Below are 27,090 nucleotides of genomic sequence, written 5' to 3' on the forward strand. Positions count from 1 at the left end.
CTCAGCGCGTAGGCGCAAATATGAAATATTATTGTTGCCGCTGATTACTTTTTGTTGTTGTTGCTATTGGCTGCCGCAATATAATTAAATCTGGAAGTGTAGTGTATGTGCAACAGCAACCGCATTACGCGCGCACTTGTGGCACGCATGTTGTATTTCCATCAACGCCGGCGACGATAAGCTCTGCACACACACCCACACACACACTCACACATGCACTCACTGAGAGAACCTAGCGTTGCATTGTAGGGCATACTGCCACAGCGGGTCTTCTGAACCAACAGTCGCCTCCCGTTCAAGCGTGCTGCGGTTCTTGCATTGCTGCTGCATAACTCCACAGGGTGCAGCGAATGTTGCAAGTGCAACTGTGCCATCACTGCTGCCACAGACATATACATACACATGCACAAAGTCAGCACAGCATTCAATCAGCGTGCATTCCAAGTGCGTAATGGCTTCGCCACAGTGTCCGATTTCAAGAAATGGGGGACTCCACCAAATTGCAGCCGAAATGCTAAACAATTTTCAAAGTGTTTTGGAATTATACTACATAGATACCTTCATATGTATAATAGGTATATTTTTAAAATATAACAGCAGTTTATCGAAAAAAGTTATTTAATTCATTTAATGGCACACATTAGCGCGTTGAGAGAAGGGCATGCGGCAGGATTATATACATATGTACGTATAGGTATATAATATATTGTATACATAGCATATACATATGTACTGGCTGCAACTCATCAATGCGCCATCATTTAAAACCGAAATTTCAAAGGCACAGATCACTTATTGCGGCGTGAAATTAAAAATGTTATCGAAATCGAATTCGAAAATTTACTAATTATTATTTCTACTATATGTGGGGCAGGTAAGTAAGAGTAGTTTTGGTGAATTTCAATTGTGAAGTATTTTTAGTTAGTCTTAAGTCGGTTTCGACAAATTCTTGGAAAAAAAGGATATATGCGAAATTTCCTATCGATATCTCAAAAACTGGGGGACTGGTTAGCGTATATTTGACGAAGCCCTAACAGACTATTGTGATTTTTAAGCCGCTTGGCTATCTGATTATAAATATATTCCTAGTTGTGATCACACTCCGTGTTAGAACAAGAAGGCTTCTTTTAATTGCTTTGATCAGTGGTTCGGTAGACGAAAGGCGATTTTGGTGTTTAATTTTGCTTAAAGGCACGATTATCTAGTTTGGACTCTTCCGTATAGATGCTTATCCCTGCGTCCCTGTTCACTTCGTCTTTTTCCCACTCTTTTCTGGGAAGGAAGACAATATTAGGGACCGAATTTAAGTTCAATTTTATAGCATTACGAAAATACGTGGTATTGGGGGAAAGAGTAAACTTGCTAAGTAGTAAGTTCAGTTGCTTATAAAACAAATTTGTTGGTAGTAAATGTAAAATGACGTTTAGTGCCTGGCTTGGCGTTGTTCTAAGATCTCCGCTAATGCATATACTAACTGCCATGTACCATATGTCATAATCAGCTTTACCACTGCTGTGCCAATGAGTTACGCTAGGTGTTAATCCCCATATGGGCCCACTATTCTTTTACTGGTGTAAAGTTTTGTAGCTGCTTTCTTTACCCTAGTGTCTAAGTGTGATTTCCATGTAAGCTTCCTGTCTAAATAAAGTTCCAAGTAGCTTGCTTTACCGTCTATTGTAAGTCTGGTAGCACTTAATAATGGAGGCATAACTTCTGAAGTTCTGTGTTTCCTATTAAACAATACTATCAGCATTTAAATTTAGACCGCACAATACGACCCATCGATTTATGTCGTTTAATATGGTTTGCATAAGGTTTGCTAGGGTATTTGGGAATTTCCGTTCAATTGAAACCGCCATTTTTTTCTGGATCTAACAAAATTTTATTTATTATTAAGACCCAGAGAAGTGAATATAATACGCCTCCTTTAGGTGTATCTCCTTTGGACAAATCGTAGAAGCTCCCAGCTTTGAAATTATTGACCTGCACATGCTCAGCATGGCTGGATGATGAATTTCTGCCACCACTGAGTTTAGTGTTGTTTCTGTGATTTTTCTTTAATTTGTTTCTTATGTGTATTTCTATTGGTATTTCCCATGTTTTTAATAGGAATCAGGAAAGACTAATTAGTCTGAAATCCTTTGGGCTTGTATGGGAGCTTTCGCCCGCTTTTGGTATAAATGCTGTAATAGAGCCGGGAATAAACCCTCAGGTCTCGGCGATCTGAAGGGCTTGAAACTGCTTATCGCTCAATATATATTTCTTTCCTCAGATTTCAGATCGATATCTCAAAAATTAAGGGATTAGTTCGTATGTATACAGACGGGCAAAATGACGGTCAGACAGACGGACATGGCTAAATCGATTTAGCTCGTCATGCTGATCGTTTATATATATACTTTATAGGGTCTTTGATGTTAATGTTCAGGGTATAAAAAAAGAGCATGATGTCGAGTTCGAAAGAGCATACCCACATCCAGACCATTGCCAATTTTGACTGTGGGAATACTGACTTGCGATACTACAATAGATCCCGTTGAACACTATTTAATTCTGCCTAAAACTTCTCCGCAGGCTGTTCTCTATATTCCACTTAGTTCCTATTATTCTGTAACTTTAAAATTTACGATATAAAAATACTGATCGAATCATCAAACAGTCTTTTAGAATTATCTTTTATTAAATATTTATAAATATTTCTATGGATGCCACCAAATATTATTCTCAGTTATCCTCAGGTACCAACCTCAAAAACTGAGTTTTAAGATAATTTAGGAATGTACGCTTTCAAATTCGATTGTTAAGTCATTAATTACCTACTCTCAACAGAAGCTACATTTTTCATATGTTTCCGATCTGCATTTCGATGTCTTTGTTAGGATGCATTATATAGAATACTGATAGAGGGTGAAGAGATAAGATGCTTTACCGAAAAAAGCCCTTCTACTTTCCGTTTTGGAAACAGCTGGGGAATATATCCGTTTTGGACTAAAAAATGAGGTCACGTGACCATCCCAGGTGCCTTTTATTTATTTTATTTTTTTGTGAAAGCTACAGTGTAATATAAAAGCTTATGAAGTTATGTTGAGTTAAGATCAGACAATTGAAACTTTCGTTGACTCAGAAAGTGTGGTTAAGACGAGTATACTACTCTTTCGACAGACATGGTTTGACTAAAGAAGTATACCGCTTAGTCATCATTGACAGTTCGAGTATTCAGTATAAAGTAAGACAAAGACGTTCAGAGACTCTCCGGTCTCTTGCTAGAATTTTAATTTTCAAGTGTAAAGAAATATCTTTTCATCAATTACAACAATTAGGCAGCGATGTAACACCAAAGACACAAGTCAAGATTCACTGCAATTGACTGTCGCTGCCAAAGGCAGATGAAGAAGAATTTAAATGCAACAGATACAAATGTATCTAATAAATATTTTACGCTTGACTTGCGCACAGAAGTGCTTAAATGTTGTGGCATTAATCAAAACAGCAGACAAATAGACACGGCAAAGGCGAAAATTAACAAACATACAGAGAAACATAGAAACCTGCCGACCATTTGAGAGAATAATGCCACAAGAGCGAGGGAACGACAGAGAGGAGGTGGGTTGGCAGATACGTAGATAGATAATCGGGCACTCAACAGCGACGTTAATGCAGTTAGCATGCATTAAGGAAGCCAACAACAAATTACAAAAACACTTATTGTTGTTGTTATTTGTGTGGCAGCACAGCAGTGCAATCCAGCAGCCGCCAATAGAATTAGACAAATTGCAAGAGATAACAAACAGCAAACGGCAGCAACGAGATAAAAGCCGCGCTGCATCACTCCACCTCCAGGCGAATGTTGGTGGAGAAGTGGTGGGCGCGTGTGTGAGGGTTGAGGTCTGTTTGGCAGTTGGCGTTTTGTTGCAAGTGTAATTAGTTGCAGGCGGTATGCATTTTTCAATCGCGTTGAATGGAATGATCAACAGCAATATCAAAAACAGTAGTGGCTACAACAACAACAACTACAATAACAGCAATAACTACAATGACAACAGCAACTAAATGTGCAATAAAATTCTAATAATTCGTTGCATTCGAAACACTTGGCAACGTCAACAAACGCGCGCCGTTATTGAGCTGCGGAGCTGCCGAGATCTGCAACAAGCCAAAACAGTCGTGTTGTCAATTAAATGCACACTTGTATTTTCTTATACATACCATATATGTACATATGTATGTATCAACGTATGCAGAAACAATCACATGTGTTATTTAGTGTTGATATGTACAGTTGTGTGCGCGTTTGCTGCGCTGCAGTCACATCAAACAAATTTTATCTGTTGTGGCTTGGCGAATCAATTAACTATGCTTGCCACCGCTTTTGATGCTTTGCCTATTTGTTGTTGTTATTTTTATAGCTGATTCGCTGTTGATGTTGACGATTTAAATTAATTTAGTGAATAATGTGAATACTGGTTTTACATATTAAAGTATGTCTATATAAATGCATGCGAATAGGTATATAAATTAGTATGTACACTGGTGCTCATAAGTATTCGTCATTTATAAACATTTGAGTTTGAAAGTGGTAAAAAATTTTAAAAATATTTACAAATTATTTTTTGTTGTAAAAAATATATATTATTGTGGCAGTTACTTGTACTTGTATTTCATACACTAACGTTCCTTAGTGTTAAGTGAAGATATCTCGTCAAATTCCAAAGTTTTCCATGCAATGACTGGATTTGGATCATTTAACTTGGCAGCTATATGATATAGTGGTCCTATATCGACGGTTTCGACAAATGATCAGCTTCTTGAGGAAAAAAAAACGTGTGCTAAATTTCAGATCGATATCTCAAAAATTTAAGGACTAGCTCTCGCGTATATACAGACAGATGGACATTGCTAAGCCGACTCAGTTTGCCATGTTGATTATTTATATGTGTATATTTTATGGAGTGTCCGTCGTTTCCTGGTAAACTTAATATATACCCTATTCAGGTTAAAAAAAGCAATGTTGGTATACGTTGGAATGAACTTATTTGGTCCTAATTTATGTTTTAAATTAAAAGCGTCGAATATTTATGTCCACCAGTGTATACATTTGCAAGTACAAATAGACAGCTGAAAATTGGCTGCAGATATTTAAATAAAATAGGGAGGCGGTAGATAGCTAAGATAGAAGCGCAAATTCGCATGGCATTGAGATTTTAATGTATTTTAAATAAAGCGAAGTGAAAATAAAAAGTGAATTAAATTGTTCGAAATTAATTTACTAGGTAAATGATGTTTAATGATAAAATAAATGACAAAGTAGGAAAATTAAAAAAATTAACTTCTACTACTATAAATAATATTGAAAACGGAAACTAGATGGATGCATATGTAAAAAAATTAAATTAATTTTAAATCCAAATAATTTACGAAAAGAAATCAAATTGGCTTACAAGGCTAATTTAATTTTATATCAACATTTTAAGAAAATAAAAAAATGTTAATAATTATATTTATATATTGAGGGTAGCTAATTTTTTTATTCAAAAATTTTGTATTAGAAATTAAATTTTTGTTTTTTAATCCCGCAAACGAAATCTAAGTTTTAATCTCGATATTGAGACTAAGAATTAATTTTTCATTTTTTAATCCCGATGTTGGGATAAAAAATTAAATTTTAATGTTTGGGATTAAGAATTGAAAATATAATTTTTTGATTTGAATGAACGAAAAAATTTTAATTCTGAAGCAAATTCTGTTTTTAATTCTTTATTAAATGCTTGAGATTAAAATTTTTCGTTTTTATTTTTTAATCCGGTATATGGGATTAAATTGTTTCCTGTATTTTTTAATCCGGTATGTGGTAATAAAAAATATTTTTTTTAATCCCGTATTTCGATTCCGATTACAAAATAAAAAAACATTTTAGTTCTACTGTACATGCAATTATTTTTAATGCATTATTTGCAAGGCTGTATATACATATCTAATGTCATTAAGATTAAAACCAAATATTAAAAAATGAAAGAAAATATAAAAATTGTATGCATGTTCTTTTTAATGTATTTTTGTTAAAATAAAATGCCAAAAAGAAAATATTTTATTAAAAAACATTAAGTAGTTATGCAGAAAATAATAATAATATTGTAGTATAAAATAGTATTAGGGTTGCAATTTTTTAAGTATTTTGGATTAAAAAATTTAATTTTTAATTTTAGTTCGATTTCTTATTTTTAAATAATTCAAGATAATTCTAAACGCTGAGGAAAAAAATGTATTTATTTTTTCTTCTTTTTATTGGAATAAATTCCGAAACAAAAAATATTAGATTATATCAATTTTTAATTTTTGTGAAACTAACTTCAATCATATTCAATTGTTTAAAAACCAATAATTAATTATGCCAAATATAAAAAAATTATATTAATTAAAATAATATAATATATAGTTTCCTGTATATTATATGAAAAAAAAAGTAATTAACAAAATTATTTTAATTGCAGAAGCTTAACGAATTGAAAACAATTCTAAATTCTGCGGAAAAAGTTTTTTAAAACTAGTTTCTAACTTTTGTTTAAAAAAAAAATGTAGAAATACTTTAGTATTGATATTGGCTGCTTACTATATTTTTCTCACAGGTTTGATTTAGTTCCTCCTTCTGCTATACCACACAATTTCTCGCTCCACCTTGGGTGTGAAATTTTTTAGGTCTTCCACCACCTCCTGCTCTCACCATTTTAGTTTTTTTTTGCATTTTCCATGAAGCTCATTCAGCATACTGGCATCGTTTTGAAAGTTCAGTTTTCTTAAGCATAATCATCATCATCAACAATTTTTTTAGCACAATAATCTTTGCTTTTTAATGTAAGACACGTGCTCTAAATGTACAACAACAGACTGAACAAATAATGGTGAAAAAGATACAAATCATCTATTGAATGTACTCGTGTGGTCGCAGTTAAAGCGTGTCCCTCCCTTTTTGCCAAGCAGATGCTTCATTAGTGTGTTTTTCGCTGCTTTTTTTCAAAGTTTCGACTTCGAGTCTGTTATTTGAACGCCTTTTTTTCTAATAATTTTTATTGTCTGGTTGAATGGCTGCTTTGTCTTTGTTAATGATTAAATCATTTTTCAGTTTGTCGATTGTTTGTCAGAGGCTAAAATAGCTGCAAATGTAGATACGAGTTTGTACAGCTATATAGATATAAAATATATGTATATACCTCATGTATATGTATGTATATTGTATATAAAAGTACATATATAGCATTCAAGCACTAAAGAACCGAATCGTGCAAGTGGAGTTTTGGAGTGTGGCTACACCTGAGCACCTAGCTAGGTCTAACGTCGACTAGTAATTGCTAAGCTCACGCTCAGCGCTTAGCAACCAATATCATTTCAATAATGCAGTTTTGCCATTCAAACCATTCTCCTAATATGTACTGTGTACGTTTATGTCCATACTTATGTAGTTATGTGTTGTTTTTTTTCGCTGGAACTTCGCGCACGATCATTAATCTTAGACCGCCTGTTTGGAGTTGTGCTTAATTTGAGGAAAAAATAGCAAATTAAAATAAAAGAAACATTAAATAATAGTTAACAGCAAAATAAGTAAAATAAGCTCGTAAATTCACTTGAACTAATGAATTTTTCATGATATTTTAATTTTAATAATTTTTAATCATTTAATTAATTTTTTTTTCTTTTTAATATTATTATAATTTTTTTTATATTTTATATTTATTGTATTTTTTAAATTTATTTTTATATATTTTTTGTTTTTGTTTTTATATAAATTTTTTTTAATTATTATTTTTTATTAATTTTTATTTGATTTGAATATTTTTTAAAATTTATTTTTATTATAGTTTTATTTGATTAGTTATTAGCAGTTTTCGGTCTTTGTACTAAAGCTTTGGCGTTTCTCCCAATTCTCTGTGTATTTTGCTATTTAACTATCTTATTCGTCTGTTTTTGTGCCTGTTTGGTTGCTTTTAGTTGTCATTTATGACATTTAAATGGTTTTGTAATTATATGTTGGCTCATATATTTATGGAGGAGGTGCCATCTTACTTTTTCTTGCTTGCTAGTATTTTTTGCAAAAAATTAATTATGCTTGTTTTTAATTTTTTAGTAAAATGTACTTACATATGAAACTTTAAATTTTGTTAATAATTATAAAATTATACATTTCACTCAATTTGAAACAATACTCGTATAAAAAAAATTTGTAATATTAATTTGGTTATCTCCGCATTTAATTAATTTTCGCACTTATCTAACGCTTTTAGATATTTAATAAAATTATTTTGATCGAATTAAATTTATTTGTAGTTTTTATTCAATTTTAATTTCTACAATAATATAATTTGATAATATTTTAATTTGTTTTATAAAATATAAGTTTTATTAATTTAAAATTTCTGACTTTTGTAATAGAACATGGTCGATATATTTTTATACAAAAAGTAATAATAATAATGGCTAGATAAAACGTATTCCTTAGGCTTCCCGATCTTAGATCGCCAGTAAATTATTTGTCCTTTAATTTTTGTTATATTCTACTACTGTTCCAATGAATTTCATCCTAGCGTTATTTTTTTTCAAGGCACTATAATAATAATTATATACTCCATTAAAATATTTTTTTTTTAGCTTATCGTATAAAAATATTAAATTTACTATTGTCGTTTAACTTTTTGTATTTTTCACTTTTTTTCATTTTGATTATATCTTATTTTTTTCTACACAACTCCAACTTTTCCCATACACTTGTCAACCAGACGCGTTATTTACGCATTCAAATCGCGACTTGTTTTTTATTGCCTATTCAACAAGGTAATAACATTTAAAATGCAATAAATACGCAAATTTTTTTACGCAGTTTCATTAAATTCTTTGTTGTATTTGTTGTTATTGGGTTTTGTCATGCTCCAGTGTCTCATAAATGCAATAAACAATTTGTAATTTGCACGTGCTCCAATTTGCCATTGTTGTTGTCGCTCCTGCCACGCCACACGCTGCATATTAAATAACAGCCCAAACGTGCGTATACACACACACACACATATATATATATATATATGTACATTGGCATTTATGCAAAGAAATCGACAAGACTAGACTGAACAGTAGCACCGCCACAAACCACCGCTCTTGCAACCGCCTCGTTACGGCAGCGCTGCGTACAACGGTTGCCGACGACTGTCGATTGCCAATTGCCGATTATACACTATTAATGAGAATATGCGTTGCTGTAGTTGTTGCTGCAGTCACATAATTTGCTGCGCATGCGCAAACAAGTGCGGCTTGCGATGCGTGCGATGGTTCGCCCCGCTGACTGTCAATCGATTGCAGGTGAATTTCTGCGCAAATTAATCCAAGTTGGATTGTCAAGTGTTGAGCATTTTCACATGCGACCAATTTTCACTGAAACAACAAAAAAAAAATGAAAATGTAAAAGAATTATAGAAAAAAGACTAGTTTGCAAATTCTGCGCACATTCGATTTTATTACTCTTTTACTTAGCACAAATGGTCAATTTCCAGGAATCGCGATTAGCAATAATAACAACAATAATAATGCATAAATAAATGATAGGGTTCTTGCAGTAAAAATGTTGGTCTCAATCGTGTCTTTTCAATATTATTATGTTTGTCATGTTATCAGGGCTGGGCAGGGTATTTTATTGTATGTTTTTTTTTTACAAATTGTACATAAGAAATTTATACATTTATGAACAATAACAGCAAAGTTATCTACCCTTGCTTCGATAATTTCTGTTATTGACGTTATTAATACACTGCAGTAATGAATAGAGAATGATTACTTTGAAACTGCTATAAATAATTTTGATTACTGAAGGTCTTATCAAAACAAAGAGAGAAAAACAAGTAAATTTGCAGAGTCCAAAAATTATTTAGACCATCGCAATTTTATTTAATGGCTCGGTATTAAAAAGTTTGTATATCAGCTATATGCTATAATAATAAAATAAAATTTGTTTGACGATTATCGTGTTTCCTTGAATATAATTCATGCAAAACTTTGTGAAGATATCTCGTCAAATAAAAAAAGTTTTTCATACATGGACTTTATTTTGATCGATCAATTTTAATTGCTGCTATACGCTATAGTCGCCCAAATATTTGAAGATTTCACCGTTGTCTTGAGCATTAATACATGCCAAATTTCGTGAAGGTATCTCGTTAAATAAAGAAGTTTTCCATACAAGCACTTGATTCCGATCGTTCAGTTCTTATGGCAGCTACTTACCATATATGCTATAGTGATCCAATCTGAGCAATATATTCGGAGATTGTAACATTGCCTTAAACAATAATCTATGCCTAATTTCTTGCGTAAATCTTGTAAAATAAAAAATAATAAATACAAGGACTTGAATTTGATCGATCAATTTATTATATATGGCAACTACATCTCATAATGGCCTGACAAATGAACTACTTGCGGAGAAAAGGACATGTAGAAAATTTCAAAACGATATCTAAAAATTTTAGGAACTAGTTCACTTATAAGTATACAGACATACAGACATGGCTAAATCGTCATTTTATATACGTAAATACCTACATATATCTAAAAAAAAAACAATCGCCTTTTATATTTACTTGCAAATCTGCTGATATAGCCACGACTTTGGTACGAATATATGTATGTATATCCTGGACCTCTCAGAGGGAGTTAAATTTGGATTGATAGTCTAGATGTATGACACGATTCTTACAAACTCTTCTGTCGTTATAACTTTGCATCACTTTCTCCAGCATAACCGACCTTTAACTTCTCAATAACGCGTCCAACTGGTCTGTCCTAGTTGATTTATCAGTATAGAGCACTGACTTGACTTACCCTACCATTAAAATAGACAAACCACATGTCCTAAGGGATCAAATTCTCAATATAATTCGGTCCCCAGAAGTTCGCCCCAATAAAGAAATTTATTTGTTACACCCATTTTTTGGAAACATTTATTCCGTGAACGGTTGATATTGACCACAAAATCGCGAATTAATTGCCATTAACTCTCTCTAATGGCACTAATTTTTTCTGGATGCGAGGGAGTGTGTGTTTTCTGAAGAGTCACCAAATATGAAAAGTTTGCTTATTTAAGTACTCGTTATGTCAAATATAATATTTTTATGTCTGATCGCTGTAGATGATTAAACATATGTTTACCGCACAGAATGTTGGTGTTGGAAATGAATTTTCGTGATTATTAAACTCAATTCTGGTTTAAGTCTGGTATACTTGTAAGTCTACGGTGATTTGCCAAAGTAAATTAAATGTATACCTACCATACTTGGTGTTACATTTATCTCGCTATTCTACTCTGTAACTGTAAAAGCTCTAAACTTACTTCTTATAAAAATCTCCTCTCCATAGTCGAACATCGATTTCGCCTTAATTTGTACAGTTAAGTCACCAAGATTTGAGAACTTTTCTTGTCCAAAATTTTCACCACGCAATTCAACATTCCAATTTTTTTTTTCATTTTTTATTGATCTCACAAAGCTTTGTAATCAAACTTAGTATCGTTAATTTATTTCATTTTTATAACGGAGGTTTTCAGTCATATATATACATAATTATCATCTATACTATAAACGAATGCATGGCACAAAAAAAATGAACGTCATTTGATAAAAATATAAACCTATGTCATGCGCTGGAACATTGATTATATATTTGCATATATTCAAAATCATAAATATATACATTAAGGTAGGTCAAAAAACCCGAATATTTTTTTACGTTTGATACTGAAAAAATAGGTTCATTAATAGGCAAATCATTCCAACCTCTCTTAAAAAATAAGAAAAAATTTAAGGCGGACTACTTTCCCTTTATAATTAAGATCCCAAGAGACTTTCGTAGAGGTGTCTAAGAAGTTATTTTTTAGAGTACCAAGAGAAAAAACAATATTCATTTTTTTTTAACCATCCTAATATACATATGTATCAACTTATAAATATATATGCACCGTTTATTCACATAATTGCAAAAAGTATGTTATCGGAACCAAAGAAGGCTCTATGGCATTCATTATCTTTCGCGTGACATGGATTTCGCGTTTCATATTGATTACGGTGCAATGACCCACAAAATGCGAGCATTTTTGTTTTTTGCTTTGCAAATCACAAATCACACGAACCGAACAATTGTTTGAGCAAAAAAGGTTTTTGTCTAAAATCAACTACTCCCAGTCTAGCTTCAGTTCATCAATTTTCTATTCAATTCATCTGGATCTGGATTATTTTTGAAAGGGCGCTCAATGAGCAGCGAAGAAGTAAATTGGAAGACATCTTATAATATTCGTGAAATCGTTAAATTAATTTCAAAACATCGATATGCCAGTTCTTTATAGTATTAAAAAATTTTGCGAAAATCATGAACAATACAGGTTTCAGCGCATTGGTATTGCTCAGGGATTTGAAGAAGGCATTCTCTAGATGGCGTTTGCTTTAAACAAGAGATCTCCATCTTTGCTACATTTTTAGATTTGAAGATTTTTTTTTCGAAAGTTCCTCCTAGGATTCTAAAGTATTTGGTGCTCGATTTTCCCTTATTGGGCCATTCCTTATATTTCGGCAACAAAATTAAGTTTTTCTTTCGATATACGCTCGAAGTCAAAAGAAAAGTTTGTGTTCTCCCGATTTCGGCAAAATTCTCTCGACTATTAGGTGGCACCTGAGAGTCGATTTAATAATAATATTTATACGAGTATATCGTTGAAAATATAGGTAGACAAAAAAATGGGAACAAGAAGCGGCCATTAGGTTTGGGGTAAAATTCAAACTTTAACCTTTGATCGGATAGATGTCATTAATAGCACAGATGTTAGCTTGTTACATAATCGAGCAAAAATTTCGCAGTCAATTAAGATTCTTAGTAATTAATTATTAAATATATTGCATCATCATATTAATACGAACCTACATATAGTATACATATGTATCTATCATAGCAATTTATTTGGGCTATAATCATATATAATAATTTCTATGTAAGTAGAAAATCAAATTATCTTAATCTTCTTTACTGCTATTACACCCAAGCACACAGCACATCTGATGTTGCATGTTGCGCCATTATATATTGTCGGTTCCATGGTGTAGTGGTTAGCACTCAGGACTCTGAATCCTGCGACCCGAGTTCAAATCTCGGTGGAACCTTCAAAGTCATTCTTGTTTTTATTATTTATTATATTAATAACTTTTTTTTTATAGAAATTCGTTTTTTAAATAACATTTAAACTTTGTATCATTTTACTTTACCCATTTGATTTTTGATTTATTGAAAATAAGTTTTTGTATATTCTATGTGCTAAATACCATAATATTATTCAGTTTTTATACATTTAAGTTTATTTCATTTGTATATTTACTTTGCATTTTATTTTGTTTATTATTAAGATTTTTTTTTGTTAATTGAATGACATTTCGATTTCATTATTTGAAATTATGAGTATGCATTCCAAGCATTTCTCTGTATTCTTTTGTGTATCTTCTTCCCTTTCACTCACATGACTTTACGTCATATCACTAGCAAAGAAATCTCTGCAAAGTTAAAAGCAAACACACAAACACAGACAATGTTCTTTAACAAAGCAAATATGTATATGAGCTGCACTGCTTGTGCTCATCTAAAGCATTTGTCAATGTATTAATATATGCCCGGGTAGCTCAGTCGGTAGAGCATTGGACTTTTAATCCAAGGGTCCAGGGTTCAAGTCCCTGCTCGGGCGATAATTATTTTTTTTTATATTGTAATAAATTTAATTTTTTTTATTTTATTTTTAAATTTGTTTTTTTTTTTTTTATTTTAATAAAACCTTTTTTATACTATTTTATTACATATATTTTTTATATTAATAATTATTAGTAAATTTTTTTTTTTATAATTTTCACTGTACTTGGATAAAGCAGAGAGCTAAATTTCAAGTATATTGTGAAGCAAGAATGAAATCTTTGGCAGATTTGTAGTAATTTTTATACCCGTTGGCGTAATGTGGTCTTTCGAAGCATATCAAATTGGTTCTAAATGCTCGCTATAAGTTCATTAGTTCCTATAGTCTTTAGAATTATATATACATTATAGTAATTTTTATACCCGTTGGCGTAAAGTGGTCTTTCGAAGCATATCAAATTGGTTCTAAATGCTCTCTATGTCCATCCGTCCATGAGAAACCGTTTTAGTTGGCGAAGTATCTTTACAAATTAAAAAAAAAAAAAAATTTTTTCATTTTTGCTACTAAAATACATCAATTTATCTTAATTTTCATTTTTCTCGAGGAAAAATATTTGTTCATATTTATTAAAATTTTATTTTTGCTAATACAAATTCACGCTAATCGCAAACTAATCCAGCTATGGTTTTCACCGCACTGTGACATCTTGATGTGTGGCCCACATTTGTCACTCCACACGCGTGACTTGTTTACAGTTATATGTATATGAGTTTAGGTGTGTGACTTGTTTGTGTCCACCCAACCGGGTGGTGGTGTCATAAATGCCACTTAAAAGTATGAAAAGCGTAAATTATTCATTTTCAAGTGGACTGCAGAGCAACTAATTTTTCCGCAACACTTACGGGATGTAGGTATGTGTGCATATACATATGTACAAGTATGTTATATATGTATATATTTTTTACCTAGCTGTTTTCTTTATCGCCGTTACCATTTTTCAATTAAGTGGCAATTTTTCCAACAACAGCCGCTAACGTTAATTCCTTTTAAACCAGACACGCATAAATATTTGTAAATATTTATACCTATTATAAATGTATGTGTATATACTTATATTTGGTTCAACATATGTACTCCAGTCGCTGACTAACACAGCGGTTAGTTAACTTGTTGAATTGCGAGTTTAACGAAACTGATTATCAAATTAGTTGCTCATTAATTTTCATAAAAAGGGGGGAGAGTGGCAATAAAGCAAAATGAGAAGAAAAATAGAATTAAGAAAAGCTAAACCACAAACAAGCGCATGAAAAGTAGTTAAAATGTAAAAAATATTAGTACTCAATGGTGCAAAGTTACGTGTTTGAAGTAATAAAGTGCAAAAAAGCATGAAAAGATAAGAGAAAATTAAACAAAAACAAGAAAGAACGTTAACTTTGGCTGCGCCGAAGCTATAATACCCTACACAGGTACATTTCTTATAGCATAAAAGGGTATAAAAAGATCTTTAGCTGGCTTTGCATCGGTAGGTTTATATGTCATCTATATGCTATAGTGGTCTGATCCAAACAATTTGTTCAGAGATTGTAGCGCTACCTTGGACAACAATCTGTAATTTTCGTCAAGATATCTGAACAAATAATAAAGTTTTCCACACAAGGACTTGATTTCGATCGGTCACTTTGTATGACTGCTATATACGATCAGATGATTCAGATTGATATCTCTGAAACTGAGGGACTAGTTCGCGTATATACAGATAGACGGATAGATAGATAGACGAACATGGCTAAATCGATTCAGATCGTCATGCTGATAATTTATATAAGTATGTATGCATATATTTTACAGAGTCTCCGATGTTACCTTCTTGGTGTTACAAATTTCGTTGCAAATTTACCCTATTGAGGGTATAAAAAAACGATTTATAGAGTATAATAAAAATGCGAAAATTGCAACCCGTTTGCTGGGTTGTCCGGAGTAGCATACGGGTACTATTTATTACTATTTTTCTTACAATTATGTCATGTTATTTTTGTTGTTGTCGGCGCGTTGGCATAAATCGTCGATATTAATTTATAAACACATTAATAAATAACCTAATCCGCGTGGCACAATTTATTAAGCGATAAATGATTTCCAAGTCAATCGAGTAATTTCAAGAGTTTCGTGTACAGGGTGTAACAGAGGAAAACTGTTATTGATTAAAATATAAAAAATATGTTATAATTGCATAATGAAAATACAGACTTACCCTTTTTAATTACAAACGTTTCTGAGGAGAATAAAATGATGAAAGATCAGGAGGTCACGGTGGCTTAGGTTAAAAGGTCGATCCTGTTACAAACGCCAACAAGGATTCCGTTCACTTAGCTGCAGTTTAAAGCTGCGATAAAACAACAAAACGCTTTGAGCCACCATTACAAATTTGTTGAGGCGGCTAATATTCGTTTGCGCTATCTTTCCTGGTTTGGCAAAAGTATCACAACTTTGACAATTTTTTGCCTGTTGTACAATGTTTAGTATGAACTCTTCGATCTTAGATTCGCACAGGAGCTGGTCGGTGATCAACTCTTCGGCTTTGCTTTCGCTTCGCCATGACACCTGAAGGTGCCTGATAATGAAATAGTTTGATGCTACTGATAGTGAGGACTAACACACCTTGATAAATTTTGTGTGCTCAGTGAGCGAGTTCAACGCTAGTATTGTTGCTTTATTGTCGGAATGAATGCTCATCTTCCCGAAATAGGCTACACTTCGCAATACGTCCCTTACTACTTTAACTTGAAAACAGTGATCCCGTATTCTGAAACTAAGCAGTCGAAGAAGAAGAGAATTTCATAATGTTTCTGTTTGGACCCTTTCATATACCCAGCTTCCCATTAATTCAGATATCTTAGATCCGTTAGATCCTCTTCAAACAATATCCTAACAAATATGTCTAAGTATTAAACGGATGGTCGATTTACCGTAAAAGTAAACTGGTTCAATATCTATGCTTTTATGCTTTAGGTTCGCAGAGTGGTTAAGGCCCATGACATAGCGGAACAGCTCCAACTCTTTACTCTTCTAGTTTAAGGCTCGATTTCTCCGATTACAAAACATTAATTGTGTATAGAATTTGATCTTATTAGAAAGCGAGAACCTGGCTTTAAGTAAATAGTTTTATTGAATTCAGTTGAGGTTCTGATTCTACTGTTAAGGGCGAAAGCCGACTATAACGGAAGAGTGCGCTGTTTAATGATGCTGGTCTATCTTCGTGTTCACAAGCAATTTCATTTCAATTCATTCGTTACTTTTTCATCCATGGGATTTCCAATCCCATGATATTGTTCAATTAAAATTGAAGGCTTCACGAAAACTAAAGCTATGTGAAATTCTAAATTTTTGTTAGAGTCCGTTTTATTTTCTCGAAAGAAAGTTTAGTTAAAATTTTAGTTCTTAGATATTTTAAAAACATTGCTCTGCTTGTCACCCTGTATGGGTGTGAAGTGTGCATATGCAGCTAAAGTTAGGTTGCGACTAGCAATGGATGATCGTATCGAAGTCACATAACCACAACATTTAATTATAGAACATAGCACCAAGCAACACAAGCTTGCACAAAAACCGAACGCTTGAAAGAAACTCAAATGGTGAAGATGAATGAAGAAGCAGAACACATGATGATGGCGAAAATTACAGATGAAGCAGACACTGATGTGGCAGGAAGCGCGTAGGCCGGCCGCTATGCCGCGAACAGCTGTGGCAGCATGCAGACGCAACAGGAGTCCGCGAAACTGGTTAAGGCCAAGTAGTAGGCCCGATGCAGTGGCAATGGAAAAGCAATGCATTTTATGAATAAAAAATTTAAGCGTTGAATTGCCAACGCTTTGAATGACAGCTTCTTAAAGTGTTGCTGTAACAGTTGGTGTAGAGTTGCGCTAACTAACTGATTGATGTTATATGAAAATAAATATAAGTGTATGTATTAACTGCGTAGAACAACAAAGAACGTTGTGGAACTTAGTCTAAACGATTTACTATTTAGTACGCTGAGCTCTTGGTTCGCGCCAGCAACCAAAGTACATAGGAAATGATGAACGGAGCGACAAATACTAATTTACAGACGCAAGCTGCAATCATGCTTCTAAGCGCTAGCTGCAAAGCGTCTAAAAGTCATCTGTCAGAAATGACAAGAACATCCGTGCCTAGCGGCGAAGCAGCGAACGACGAAGACCGCGTCTCTACAAATTGCCGCTGTAACGTCACTTTAGTCGCTATAGAGCTCAACAACAACGAGTGAACGCTTTCATTAGTCGGTCACAATGGGAGCTGGGAGCTGGGAGCTGGGACCTGAGGGCTGGGAGTTGGTTATGGCAACGCACAAATTACACCCATTTTAGCTGAGTTATGGCACACGTTTGCGGTTTCTGCCACAATGACGACGACAACACTGAAGACGGTTGTGAAGCGCACTGCTGCGGCCGCTGATGTGACTATGTAATCCGGCCGCCGTTCTGAAGATTGCTACAAAAAGAGCGTTGGCGCATTGGTGCCTCGGTACGCTCGTTGGCAATAACAATTTGGTTGCCGCATTTCGAGCTCTACGTTACCTGCGGTTACGTCGACTTCATTCATCAACGCACTTACGAAGAAACACACACTCATCTTTATAAGCATGTGTGGGGAGAATACTGCTTGGTTTATTTTTTAATTTATATTAATTAAATGTGGAAATCAAGTCACTTCACTGCTAAAACCGCAAAGCAGAAACCCACACACGGTATTTTGTTTTTGTTCTCTGTTGCCTCCCACTTTTTTATTGCTCTTTGGTGTTGTAATTTAAATTTGTGTGGGGGAAAAACACAATCAGTGGTTTTCTTTTGTAACCTGAAACTAAAATTACTTCAGCCAGCGACTGGTTTTGTGGTGGAGAGCAGTTGCTTGGATGCACACTTTCTGACCACCCACTAATAAAGTGCGAGAATTGCGCAACATTGTCATCGCATAATAAACTACCGGATGCTGGTCTATACTCGCCGAACAGTAGCAATATTTACTGGGTAGAAAAAAAAACCGTAGAGGTGGCAATGAGAAGATCTCTGTCGTTTCGTGACCGTCGTCGATAAAAGAATTTACTTCTACACATGAGAGGCCAAAACAAGAGGCGAAAACTGTCCTTTCAGCCGAAAAGATGATAGCCACCTTTGTCTGGGATTCAAAATGTGTGATCTACATGGACTATTTGAAGAAGGACAAAAGGAGAACTCAAAGGACTCTAGCGATGCTTTGCCGATTTTAAGTCGAATTATATTTATTACAGCTCCTTGCGGCAAAGGCTAAAACAATGCAACGGCTCACGTATTCTACGTCACCACGGCCAAATTAGCTTAGCTAACTTTTAGGCCACGAAAAGAATATTTGTAAATGCAGTACCACCTATTGATGTCTCTCGACTCCTGTGTCTGATACCTTATTAATCCCTGTCAAGCCGAAAAATCATTTTTTTTAAATTTAATTTCCTGATAAAACACATCTGAAGCATAAATACTATGCTGAGTCTTAAGATCTTCAGACTCTTAATCTTATCTTAAAGAATTCGAGAGAGTCGAGAAAATGTAACTCAATATTTCCCCTGTGTTTAAGCTGCAAATATAATATCTCAAGGTTTTGTGCTCAAGAAATATTTGTGGACCCCCTCTTCCTATACATATATTAATATTATTTGAGCTCTTCCTATACATATATTAATATTATTTGAGCTAACTTGCCGCTCGCATCTGAAACTTCGCATAATCCGTAAAACTCTAACTCATTTCTTGCTTAAGAAAAATATTTTTTTCGAAAATAAACTTGTGAGACCTCATTGCGTAATTCAAAGGTAAAAATATGTATTGTCGATATTTCAATCTCTGAACCAGTAAATTTTGTGTTTCGACACCCATTCATTCTCATTATAAGTGTTAACAGTTACTATAAACCTGGGTTCCGCGAAGCCGACGTTGACGTTGACTTGTCGGTCTGCTAGTCTAACTAGAAATATAATTTTCTTAAGTTTTCGTCGCCATCAATTCTTCTCGTTCAGTGAAGAGATTAACATATCTCATCTAGTTTAATTTGTGAATTCTACAGCGGGCTATTATGAAGAATGATAGAATCCAAGCGTTTTCAGGTCTGAGCTGTCAGTATTTATTGAAAGAATTAACTTTTTAATATGTGAATATTATAATATATACATATAACCGTATGAAGAAATTTAGTTCATACCCATCAAGGGGACACTAATAAATGCACAATTAAGCAGGAAATATGGATATAATTACGCATGGCAGCTAGTAAAGCCGAGAGCTACCAAGCAGCTGGCACTATTTTATGATTTCCAAAAAAGGAGATTTTACTGGCTACCAGCATCGAAAGGAGAACTCGTTCCACAAGTCTGCGATATGTTACTACATGGCGAAAAATCGACACTCAGTCTCACTTCCTCACCTTTGTCGACAAATCCTCCGCAACCGCTGATGGTCAGTGATGATGATAATGCCGCTGAATGGCGGTAAATCGTTTTTTACGCCTAAATGTGTTGCTGTCAACGTCATGCCGCTCGCTGCCTTTCGTTTTTCTCAATTTGGCTTTATTGTAGTTTTTTTTCATTATTTTACATCTGTGTGAACAAAATTAATAGGAATCATTATTAAATGCTACTCAGGTGTGAAATGAAAATTTATGAGACACAAATAATATTTTTGCTGTCAAAGAATTGCGCACAAAGGTAAATGTTCAAAATAAAACGTAAACAAAACAATTTTACCCAAAAAGGAATAGGAGGAGTGAAGGCAAAAATAAATTTGGCCGCAGAACCACAAACTACAACAATTTATTGTACGACCATTCTTACTTAACGTACATATATACTTGGGTATCAGGCAGTGGTCACTCGCCAAGTGGCAAGACAGCGAGCGCTCCAAAGAGGCGTGTGAGGTCACTGCAGTGTGGGTATAGCCGCAGGAGTTTGGAGTGTAGAAGGTAACTTAAATTATGACTACCTGGAATAAGCGATTAATAATCGATGCATGCAAATTTGATTATAAACACATGTAGATACACATACACACATGTGCATACATATGTATATAATTTTTCTTATAAAGGTGTTATTTATTGTTGTTATATGTTTGTGGGAAGGCAAAACTCTAAACATTTTCGTTCGTGATTTTTATTTAGGAGCGGAAGTTTGCCAATAATCTAGTAAGAGAGGGAAGTAATTATATTTAAATGTGAATTTTTTTTCTTTTTAATATGATTTTAAATTCGATTAGTCACGGAATAGCGTAGGATCATACCCCACATGCCGCTTCTAGAAAGATGTGAAGTAATTGAATCTATGCTGTTCAGTGTAAAAATGAGATGCTAAGCTTACATCATAGCAAGAAGAAACGTTTACTTCGGTTGCACCGAAGCTAAAATACTCTTCACAAATAAAAAAGTTTCCATACAAACACCTGATTTTGATCGGTCGGTTTGTGTGGCAGGTATATGCTATTATCTGAAAAGTTTCTTCAGATATTCTAGCATTGCCTTCGATAATAATCCAAACAAAATTTCGTGAAGCTATCTTGTCTGCTAGAAAAGTTTTCCTTATAATAACTTAATTCAGATCGTTCAGTTTGTATGGCAGCTATATGTTATAGTCATCCGATCTGAATTCAGATATTCTAGCATTGTCTTGAATAATAATCTAAACGAAATTTCGTTAAGATATATTGTCAAGTAAAAAAAAAAATGTTTATATACAGATCTGCTTGAATCCTTATATTTCGCTACAAAAACACAAACATCTATCAAGTTGAGAAAAGTTTATTTCACACCTGAAGGATTGTATGGGAAGTTGACATGGTTAAAATCTGATTTTATTCATATCGAATTGGTAAACAATTTAAATTTATTTAGTTTAGTATTTTATCGAAAAATATCGGAATAAAAATAATTATAGAAAAATGTATTTATTATTAACCTAAACGACAAATTCACAAAAAACAGTATATCGATAACAGAGATAAATATGTAATAATCAATCAAAGGTAATAATAAAAATCTATCGATAAACTTTATTCTCTAAATGTAGAACAAATACGGTGCAGGACACAAAAAGTATATACGAAGCAAGTGTTCAAATACCGATCGATAATTAAAAATATCGGAATCCAAAATTAATTATTATTCGACTTATGAACTGGAGTATAAAACTGGAGTATAAAAAATAAAGAACAAATAATTCGTAACCAAACATGGAAATTATAATATGTACATATCAATTGACAAACTGCGATCGATAATTGAAAATATCAAATTCTAAAAATAATTTAGTTAAACATTTTTTCATCGAAAAATGTCGAACTCTCAAAGATCATACGATCAAAGGTGAAATAAAGAACTATCGATAAAACTTGAGTTTGAAACATGAAATAGGTTCAAAAAAGCGGAAAGTGTATGGTATAAGGGGTCATAAACAGTTAAAAGGCCGAAAAAAAGTGAATTTCCAGAAATTTATTGATTCAAAAATTACATACATACACATATAATGGTATATTTTAACTATATTTTAAGACTTAGTACTAGTAAAAATATTTACTTGGAAAAGCGCTACATCTGATCTCCAGGAGCTCCTCTAAAAAAGACGTTTTGCGGGGACCACTATATCTCGGAACTGGATCATCAGAAATTAAAAACCAAACAGATTTCGTTAAAGTAATGTTAGATCTAGTAATTAATCGAAGGAATAAGCAAAATAAAATTTTTTGACAAAAAAAAAATGTTTATCGGAAAGAAAAAATCTTCGATTAATTACTAAAATATATATTTGAGAAGCACGTGTATTTGATTTGAAAACTCCATTTTGAGAAAAACTCGTCTAACTGTATGTAACCCCATAAAGCAAGTGTACAAACTTCGATCGATAATTGAAAATATCGAAATCTAAAAATAATTTAGCTTAATTTTTTCTCCAAATTTATCGAACTCTTAAACTTAAGTATTACTGAACCTAACGACAGATTCGCTTAAAATAAAATGTCAAAATTTCGAGAAATGAGACTTGCAGAAATTTAGGCTTACAAGAGTCGGTCAAAGAGATTATGCATATGTCGATAAAACTGGAGACGTTTAGAGGTATATTTGAACTATGTAGATCTGATAATTTGTGTATATTTCTATCTAAGATCTATAAAAATAAAACCGCCCTAATCTGTGAAATAAAAAATAAATGTGCTTTCTTACGATTATTATTTTAAATTTAGCAGTTTTTATATTGCAGACCATACCAAAACAGTGCTAATACATTATTTTTTAAATTTATTACAGATTTGCTTCTAGGAATTGTACATGTCTGTTTGAAAGCTTAAGTAATCACCTAATTTTCGCTGCGACAAAGTACTCGAGGCATTTCGAGAACAATGCCAAAGCTTTCAACTCCAAAAAATATATAAAAAGGAAGCAGAACACATCCATCAACATTTAATAGTTCTTTAGAATTGCCTATTTACTTGTGAAGTATATAAAAAAGTTTTTGCACTTTTAGTTTTGATACCAAAATTTACTATCGATTATTGGAAAAATATTAAAAAAAAAAATGCACAATCAGTAAATAAATAGAAGCAAAAACAAAAAAGAAAAATTTTCAACAAAACAACTCACTTGCTCGCCTAGTTTTTTAAGTATTTTAAGTGTCCCTCATGACTGCCAATCTTTCGTCAGTTGAAAATTTCGATAAACGCCGCCAGTGCGCTCACAAAGCGATCTGCATATTTACACGTTCGTTTGTTGTTGTTGTGTTAGTGTGCAAAGTGTTTGAGTATACCGAGCGAGCGCATGTTTCGTATGTCAGCAAAGTGATATGTTCGCATATCAAATTTCCCCTGGCGTCTTGTCGTAAATTAAATGAACCGTAATTACTGAACTAATTATTAATTGACATGAGATTGGCGCCAGCCAACAAGCACCAAGTGCTTTTACATAAAGTTAAGAACCAGGCGCCACACACATATGTATATATAAAAGTGCATACAAACGCATACACGTACATGTCGAGTAAAACGCTTAAAAAATAGTTGAAAAAATGAAGCCTTTGAAAATACTGCATAGACTTGTATATATAATATATAGATATGTATATAAACATACATATATTAAGCTTGTAAGTTTACTTTTAAGTCTAACAAAGCTTTTCCATTCTAAAACACTCATCGTAGTGATCCTCTGTTGATCGTACATCTTTCTTCTTCTTCTGCTCTTTTTTATTTACAATTTTTATTAAACTGCTTGTCGCGTCGTTTGCCTTGTTGAGAAAGCACTTAATACAATTTGATTTCTTATTATTTGTTTATTATTTTGCAGCAGCACTTCAAATACTATTACCATTACTACCAATCATACATAAGTATGTATATACTTCATAAGACCTTGTTGATAATTTATATTGTAATAATGATCAGATGATGATATTGCTTCGAGCAAATATCAAATTCACAACTTATTTCCCTGTAGAGAAAATGATCTAACCTCGCTTTATCACCGTCAGAACACGAATTTTTTCTTCTGCATTTCTGTCTATTCTAATTTACCTAGTTTCTGGAGATGAGTTCTCAGAAGTAATTGTCCTATAAGGATACCTACGATAACACTGAGTTTCGCTGTATGTAATGTAAGTATCTGAGAAGTCCTTGCCGTTCATACCTAGATAAGCGGGGACCCAAATGAAGTGCACTGAATTTTACCCAAGAGCCGGTCTATTGATTGCTCTTCTATATATTCTTACGCAGTGAGACTTCATACGGGCATACTGTACTGTCCTCGAGAAAACTCATGGATTACCTATGGCAATTGGCGCCGTCTTTTATAATCACGATCTCGAGTTGAAAGACTGGGTTGTAGTCATTGATTTTAATGATCTCTTCTATATAGTATTGTCTTTTCCATCTATAAAGAAGTTGTAATTATTAGTCTTATTGAGAATCGAGACCGAGTTTTGCCGTACTCATAGTGGCGTTAAGCTTGTGCCTAGATGTCTAACAAATTTGGGTTAGATAAGGTTGTATAGCTGATTCTCGCACCATAGGTAAATCTCACTTATCCGGATATGAACACTGGTCCTTTATGGTTCCCGAAACTCTTAAATATGGATTACCAGACCGTTTCATACAGTCGTAGTGCTGATCCTCAAACCAAAGGTAACGCAGTCAGATCCCCGACCATAGCGGCGGGATGAACCTCGCTAAGATCAAGTATTTCATACGACCTGTTGCCTTTTCCTTTAGGCAGAAAGATCTTGCAGTCGCAAAAGTTTTGGTTGTTGACCAGCGCCTACTAAGCCCACGTTTCCAATTTGATGAAATTGGCATAAAGGTGCCCACTCTAGCTAGCTCACGGGCTTTGTAGTTTCCAGTGATTGTGCTGTGACCTGGCATTCGCACCAGTCGGATAGCAAAGAAACGTGAAGTTACTGATAAAAAGGTCAAACACTCCTTGACTAATCTTGAGCGCATTATCAACGAACTCAAGATCAATATTACGGTTTCGCAATCGGAGTGAAGGCAGCTGCACTGCGGAGTACCATATCTATATACTGTTACCTTATTGGTAGACACCTCCGCTTGAAAGACACTCCAGTGACTTAGTAGCCTAAACCTGGAATTTGTTGCGAGCTGAAGAAGTACAGAAGACACTCCTTCGCACCTTTTCCTTAAACTTCGAGCCATCCGTAAAAAGCTCACTGTACTTCTTCTCCAGCTGTGTCGCATCGTCCACATATCGCTTCCAAGTATGAGTACAAGAAAGGCACCGTCAGGAGTAGGCTCCGCGGTGCATTGTTCCAAGTTTTCTGGGATGCAATCAGTATTTTAGATGACTAAGAATGCTTTCAAGGGCTGTTGCAGAGGTAGTACTCATATCAGTTCGATAAAATCGACGACATGTGTAAAGACTCAACCGTTTAATTCTTCAAAATAGCATGATATGATAAAAAAGTATTCGGGTGCTTCATTAAAAGCGTTAATTTCGTGTAGCCCCATAGACGTTAAGGATCAGAAAAGTAATGTTATCTGCTGTAGGGATTTTTGTTTAGAGGAAACTTTTATATATTATTTCTTATTGTTCGGCTTATTAATCCAAGTCCTAAAACACTTCATTCGTCTTAATATATCCAATTAGATTTTGGTCGTGTGAGCTCATATTTCCGACATACTTTATTTTACTTATACTATGTGAACGTTCAACACTGCAATATATTGCCTTCCCAGCAGGGTTGTATTTCATCTCAAATAACAAGCAATTCATTCTAAGTCATTTACAATTCCTAGGTATTTATGGTGACCTTTCAATTTATTCACTTACAAGCATATTCATTTTGATTATTAATAGATGTTTATTAAAAAAAATGATCACATACTTCAATGAGCAATGTAAAATATATGTATCGCTAATTGATTACGACGTTATTATGAGTAGCCATGTGTATTGGTACATGGCAATATGACAGTATGTCCAGTTCAATTAATTTTATAATAGTAGGGTACTGGGATGTATAAATTGTAGCATAACCATAAAAGTAAATTCAAATGCACAGGGCTGATTTACCTTCTCGCAGTCACTCGCCTTACATTCTGCACTTAAAAGTGTGCTGACAAAAATGGCCATCAGCAAAGAAAAAATACTCCATATTTTATAGTTTTTCTTCGATAAAGGCAAACCAGGTGGCAGAAAATGTGAATAATTCCTTATACTGCAACGGTCCATTACGCAAATTTTGATTCCGTTTCGATAATTTTAATGTTAGAATTAGGTTATTTGTTGGAAAAATTGATAAAAAAAATAAATGGAAAGCGATAAGTCCACCTATCATATAGGTACTGTTTCGATTGCCCAGCAACCATTTAAGTAAAGCTGGATACAAAAAGATAACGTAAAAAATTTCATACATCAAATTTCCACCTTTGAATCGCTCTGGAATCGCAACAAAAGCGATCTATTTCTGAGGGGGTTGGTTTCTGGTGCTGAAAGTTGGATCACTACGACAACGTTAAGTGAAAACTATCGTGGTCGAATCGCGCTAAGCCGAAGTAAAACGAGACCAACCGAAAATTTACGACCAGAAAGGTTTTGCCTTGTATTTGTTGGGATTGGCTGGAAATTGTCTGCTCGCCTACGGCCAAACCTTTAATTCGAGTCTGCACTATCAACAATTGTACCGTCAGAAGAAAGCATTAGGAGAGAAATTGTGTTCCATCAGGACCACGCTAGGCTACAAAGATCCATAGTGATTCGCAGAAGCTACGAAAGCTTAGTTGGGAGGTTCCCATGCATCAACCTTGTATTCCGTACCTGGTACCAATTGATTACTACCTGTTCCTGTCTAAGGTAAATGATTT

At 33.7% G+C, this 27,090-nt stretch overlaps 1 protein-coding gene and 2 non-coding genes across 3 annotated transcripts in view; all 3 read left to right on the forward strand.

Annotated features, from left to right (window-relative positions):
• Window positions 1-27,090, forward strand: part of tkv (serine/threonine receptor kinase thickveins) — a 207,463-nt gene that overhangs the window by 88,213 nt on the left and 92,160 nt on the right. The gene's annotated exons all lie outside the window — the stretch shown is intronic.
• TRNAQ-CUG (transfer RNA glutamine (anticodon CUG)) lies at window positions 13,107-13,178 on the forward strand. Its single transcript has one exon. It is a non-coding gene; the product is annotated as a tRNA-Gln (tRNA).
• On the forward strand, window positions 13,678-13,750 carry TRNAK-UUU (transfer RNA lysine (anticodon UUU)). The gene has a single exon. It is a non-coding gene; the product is annotated as a tRNA-Lys (tRNA).

Source organism: Bactrocera oleae, chromosome 3, assembly GCF_042242935.1.
Source record: "Bactrocera oleae isolate idBacOlea1 chromosome 3, idBacOlea1, whole genome shotgun sequence".
Lineage (NCBI taxonomy): Eukaryota > Metazoa > Arthropoda > Insecta > Diptera > Tephritidae > Bactrocera > Bactrocera oleae.